Raw genomic sequence first — 6,339 nt, 5'->3', positions numbered from 1 at the left:
TCCAGCTGGCAGGTTCTCCAGGTCGGGGTATCCCTCCCCAGACTGTACCTCCCACCCACTGAGGCATGCACTATGGGCTCCACACCATCTGGACACGTGTGCCCTATAGACCAGGGGCTGAGCTCAGGCTCTCCGTGAGCCCAGCACTGGCCCAGGGCCCAGGTGACAGTAGGCTCTTGGGAGATGGGGAATCAGACCACCAAACTGGTTTTTATGGGGGGTTTAGGATATAGGACCACTAACTCTTCTCCCAGCCAAACTAGTATCTCTCTTTAAGTGGCCCGTCAGAGCCCACCTCTGCAGGGCATCAGGACCAGATGGGCATGGGGCATCCGGCACCACCTCAAGGGATGCACCTCTCCTCGTGGAGGGCCCTGGTCCTGCCCCTCCCTCCCCTAAGGCCAATGTGGAGAGCCCTGGCAACAGCCCCTTCATGTTCCTGAGAAAGGAGGAAGAGACGGGGGGCATAAAGCCTGAGCGCCTTGGCCAAAGTCCCAGGGCTAGAAAATGGGAGAAACTTCAATACTGGCAGTAACAGGATGCATCTCCCAAGAATTACGTCAAGCAAGAAAAGTCCATCCCAAAAGGTTGCATACTGGGTACCTCCATTTCCATGACATTCTTGGACGATCATGGTTCTAGACATGGAGGGCAGATCAGTGCTGCCAGGGGTCAAGGAGGCGAGGTGGAAAGGGAGACGGCAGTTGGTTCTGGGACTGCCCCGCATCTGGCTTGGATGTCCACGTCCTGCTTGTGATGTTGTCCAGTAGTTTTGCAAGACTCTGCCACTGGGGGAGACTGGGTGAGGGGCACGGCACCTCTATTTGTCAAAACTGCATTGAATTTACAATCATCTCAAAATTTAAAATTTAAAAATATATACTACAACACTAATTCTAATACAAAAGAGAGAAACGTGGGACCCGAGAGAGACTCTGGAGGAGGCAGGGCGCCCTAGGATGGCCGGGCACCAAGAAGGGACCACACAGTCATGCTAGAGAGAGTAGTGCAACTCCCAGAGGCAAGCCATGAGCCCTGTGGTGAATGGGAGTTGGTGTGGTACCCCACCATCTGCCCTGTCCCCCCCAGATCTGAGCCAAGACCTCCCCTGGCCCCTCACACCCCCCAAAAGCCTGGGTCCACCTGGTGGATCAGGGACATGGTAGGGACTGAAGGAGATGGGGCCTACAGTGTGGGGGAGGCTCCCCTGGACACACACCTGCTGGAGGAGACCATGTGCCAACCGGGCTGCAGGTTCATGGTTGAGCCTTAGACTAGCACAGCTCCTGATGCCCAGTGGCCCTCACCCCTCCCAGCTGCGTGGCATCCCTGACCCCTCGCCTCTGGCTGGGTGGGCCTCCCAGAGCTCAGCACAGACCCTGCCTCACAGGGGCAGGCCTCCCTCTGTCCCGCATCTGGGCTGGGAGGACTGGGTCCTGCAGTGGGAGGAAGGGGATGGCTGGGTCATGGCCAGAATCCGCAGGGTCTGACAGGGATGGCCAGTGCGCCCCTCAGCCCCCACCTGACCCAGGCACCTGGTCCCCATTGTGAGACCTTTCGCCGTCTGGGGCCAAGGGAGCACAGGGTCGATGGCCACAGACAGGCCTAAAGCAGGCCAAGCATCCAGCCCCGCTCAGGACCGCCGGAGGAACCACGGAGAACCGCGTTCAAAGGCCCCTGGGCTGCAGGTAGCCCAGTGAAGACCGTATTACACCTAATTTGCTCCTTGGTGCTTGCACTCGGTCCCAGGAGCTTGGAGAGAGGCTTGGGCTGTTTTTCCTCCTCCTAAGTATGCTCGGGGTTGAGCTGCGGGGCAGCTCAGAGCCTGCCCGGAGTCCAGGGAGCAGGCAGAAGGCCTCCTGTGTCTGTCCTAACACCAGGACCCGGCCTCAGAACCAACACTGGGCTCTTAAAGGGTTGCAGTCCAGGCCCTGGGGGTCTCCTCATTCCTGAGACCCTATGGCCCTCCACCCTTGGGTCTCCCCGCCAGGGGTTACACCCCCCCAGCCCCCACCCAGATGACCCTCCCCACAGCCTTGAGAGCTGAGATAACCCCTTCACCTGTCACCTGGCCTCTATGGGCAACCCCCTTCTTCAGGGCCAAGGTGGGCTCACTGCCAGCCGGGGTTACCCCCCGAGTTCCCCCCTCCCCTCACACAGCCGCTCCCACTCACCCCCAACGGTCTCCTCTGACCCAGCCCCATTCCCCGCCCTTCCTGACCCCCATCTCCCCTGTAGATGGTGCTCTTAGCTCCCCATCCTTCCCCAGGCCCCCTCTGAGACCCTCACAGCCTCCAGCAGAAGCCCCAGCACGAGCTTCCACGGGCACACTGCACTGACTGCTTCAGAGCTTTCCCAAAGCAACAGAACAACCCACCACCCATGTGTCCTGGGGCCCGCATGCCCCGGGCAGTGTCCTCTGCTGGGCATCTCTGGAGCCACCAGCCCTTCCTCCCCGAGGACCCTGAGCCTCCCCATTGCGGGGTCACACGGGAGGTTCTGCCGTGGGTGGGGCGGCCTGAGGGGTGGAAGCAGGTAAGGAGAGTGGGAGGGGGGACTGACAGCCTCAGGTGTTTGCTCAGCGCGCTGCTCTGCCCACGGCCTGGGGCTGGTGGGGCTCACAGAGGCTGATGGCCGTCAATGCAGGGCAGCCACCCCAGCTCCTGACCTTCCCCTAGACCCCTGAGGGGCCCAGAACAGGACATGGGAAATGAGTGAAAACAGGACAGATGAGCAGCTCCGTGAGGCTAGGGCAGGGCCCCAGCGCCGGGGGGCCTGTTCTGGGAGGTCCCAGGGATTTGGAAGGCCATTCTGGATGCTAGCCTCAGGTGCCCAAGTCCGAAGACCGGGCAGAGGTGTGGCCCTCGGTCTGAGCACCAGCAGGTGTCCAGGGGTCCATCGAGCCCCGTCCAACTGGTGGGGTCCTGGAGAGAGTACCAAGCCTGAGGGGGGACGGTGGTGTCAGCCAAGTTGCTCTCAGGAGACCCGGCCTCTGCGGAGATGGGGAGAGAGTAGCTCCTGCCCCTCCGCTTAACAGAGACTTGAAGGCTTCACCTGGCCCATCTCGGGAGCGGGGGCGTGGGGGGGACCCAGGAAGTGATGAGGGTCAGGGTCTCTACAGAGCGGTCTCCACCCCAGAACACACCCCCCATCCTAGGAAAGGGACCCTGGCAGCTGGGTGGGCAGCCAGAACTGGAATCTGGGGAGGCCTGGGCAGATGGGAGCGGCGGGGGAGGCAAGGGGCAGCAGCTCGGCGGGCCACTCAGCAGGACGGTCAGGGCCCCTCCCACACACATCCGTGGCCAGCAGGTGGGGGTGCCCAGAGTAGCCTCCACACACAGGTACCCCCGTCTCCCCTGGCCCCAGGTCCCCGCACTTCCCCTGCACATGGCCCCAGGCCCCTTCTGCTACAGCCAGCGGGGTCCACCAAGCAGAGCTCAGCCGGCTGTGGTGCTGGGTGTCGCTCCAGGCCAGGGCGGAGCCAGGGCCACGAGTTGCCTGGACAGCGCGTTGCTCTGTGCACGGGATGGAGGCTGCACCCTGGGCTGCTCTGTGCTCAGCACAGGCAGTGGCCGGCCAGACAGGAAGCCTGCAAAGACCCTCACCCAGCTCCCACCTCCACCGACCCAGGGCTGACCCAGCCTGGTGACCCGAGGAGAAGGAAATCCAAGCCCGGCCCGCTCCTTCCAGCGGCGTCCTTGGATCTCGGCGGCCCAGCCCCCATGCGGTTCTCCATGGTTCCTCCGGCGGTCCTGAGCGGGGCTGGATGCCTGGCCCGCTTTGGGCCTGTCTGTGGCCATCGACCCTGTGCTCCCTTGGCCCCGGACGGCGAAAGGTCTCACATGGGGGCCAGGGGCCCCTGCACCCTGACGCAGGCACCCACTTGGTCCTACAAAGGGAGTGATGGAAAGAAGGCCGAGCCAGGCTCAAGCCCGCAAGAGCAAGGCCCCTGTGTCAGGCCCTCCCGCCACGGGAAGAAGGATCAGACAACCCCACGGTGAAGGCGCGTCCTGCTGTGAGCGACCCCAGGCTGCTGGGCCCGCCTGGCGGGGAGGGATTCAGGCCCACAGCAGGGGGCCAGCAGGGGCCGGGAGGCAGGCAAGGGGCTCTAAGGAGGCTGAGTGCTTGCTTCTGGAGATGCTATACGTCAGAAGTGGAGTTTTGCTTGGCCCTCTGACACCCTTCCTGTTCACTCCTGTTCGCGCTGCCACCCCCTCACATGCCCAGGTTCAGACAGAGCAGCCTGGAGGGGCCGCAAGTGCAGCTGGGGGTCCCTCCTACCCTCGAAGCCGCCTGGGTGTGTGTGACATGCCGGCTGTTGCAAAACTGACGTTATCACACCAGAGGAACCCATGAGTCACTGCCCCGGAGCAGGGGCTGCACCCCAAACCCTCCTGAACAAAGGCCTTTTGTCCCCAAGCTCCACCACCCCCGCCCCCAGGCCCGCCCGTGCACACGGCCAGACTCACGAGCGGGCAGACATGCCGACGGCAGCCGGAGGCAGGGTCAAGGGTAGGGCTGCGTTCTTGACACCTGGACATGCCTCCCAGCCCTCTTGGACCCAGCTGCACGGTCTGGGCTCTGGGAGACCCGGGGTGCTGAAGGCCTCCGCTCTTGGGTCAGCTCAGGTGCCCGGGGCTAGAGCCCCAGCAGCTGGCTGACCCTGGGGCAGGACCCTCAGGTCAGGGAGCGCTCAGAGCCCAGAGGGCGCAATGGCCAAGCCCAGTCAGTGAGCAAGACCCCAGGGAGGCAGCGCCCCCCCCTGCCCCCCAGCTCCTGTCTCAAGAGGGCTCCCTGGCCTTAGATCAGCGCTCTGTGTTCAGGACAGAGACCTCAGGCGAGATAAGGCTCCCTGCTGCCCGCAGTGAGCTTCTGCCTCAGGGCAGTGTGCTCGGAGCTCCTCCTTGGGGGTGAGGAATCCCTGTCCCTAGCCACCATCCCCCAGAGTCCCCAGCCATCACAGTGAGCCCAGCTTGAGGTTCCCCACCTCAGGGTCCCGCGGTTTTGTGACCATCAGCATGGTCCAGCCAGCTGGCCTCCCTGATGCCAAAGACCCCAAGCACAGCCATTCCCGAGCTCAGTGACCGGCTGGCCAGGGGCTCCAGCCACTAGGTCCTGGACACCTGTCCTGTGTTTGCTCCCAAGGGTCCTGGCAATTCCAGCTTAACAAAGAAAGTCCTTGCCCCAGGCAGGGATAGAGGAGACACAGAGACCACCGCTCCAAGTCAGAGACACCATCCCAGCCACTGCCAGGACAGGGAGCCTGGGGACAGGCAGACCCAAAAAGAGAAGTACAGAAACTGCCCCCCAGACCCCCGCACCCCCAGGCCAAATCTCAGTCCCTGGCCCAGGTCACAGGAGTCAGGACGTCTGGTCTGGGAGTGAGCACCTCCCAGGTGTGCTCGGAGGAACCTGGCTGGGGATAGATAGCCACCCTTGGAACAGCCCCCGCTTACCAGCCACAGGCCCAACCTGAAGGGGTGAAGTCAGACCCAAAGCTGGGCCCTGGCCTGGCTATATGCTAACGTCCACACTTCTGGCAGGGACCCCAGGGCCCAGGTGAGGGTGGGGGGGCCTCTTCTGTAAGCCTCACCCCTACCCTGTCCCGTCCCTCAGCCCCACAGAGAATCATGGTGTGAGGGAACGGCGGCCTTCTCGCTCAAAGCCTGGAACCGCGCCCCCACAACGCCCCTCCAGGCTCCAGCCCCGCAGACCTAGGGTGGGGCCCAGCTGCTAAGCTATAGCGGTTTCTCCTGGCCCCCGAGAGCACTTCCCAGCTGTCCTGAACCAGACAGCCACATTCCTGTCTGCACTCAAACCAGACAGCGCGCCCAGGGTGCTAGAAGGCCAGGCTATGGCCCGACACTGAGACACCCCAAGGCCTACCGTGGGGCCAAGAGGGGCCAGTCAGTGGCAGTGCAGGGCTAGGGGATCCCAGAGGAAGCGTGCTCCCTCCCACGAGCCCCTACCTAGTAGAGCAGAGCCCCGAGCCCTGCCTGGCAAGCCCCAGGGTCAGATGGAGGTTCTGGGAAGTGAGCCCTAGGGGAGGTCAGTGAGGTCAGCCCATTACTTCCCGCTGCTCCCGGGTAGGGTGCGGGGTCAAGGGTCAACCCAAGGCCATCCAGAGCTGTGCAGCCACTCTGCACAGACGCTCAGGCCCCAGCCAGACGCTCAGGCCACCCCAAAACACAGCTACAAATCCAGAGAGGCCAGGCCGGGGCAAGAACCCCATCTCCCAGGCTCTCCCACTCCCTGGAGACCCCGCTCAGGCTGGGCATCGCCACAAGGGCCCAGGGCCACCTAGGGGGCTCCAGACCCCTCCCCAGGCCACGGGAAGCT

The sequence above is a fragment of the Mirounga leonina genome, unplaced genomic scaffold (assembly GCF_011800145.1).
Source record: "Mirounga leonina isolate KUSES-001 unplaced genomic scaffold, KU_Mleo_1.0 Mir_173, whole genome shotgun sequence".
Lineage (NCBI taxonomy): Eukaryota > Metazoa > Chordata > Mammalia > Carnivora > Phocidae > Mirounga > Mirounga leonina.
Note: the sequence above shows the minus strand (reverse complement) of the source record.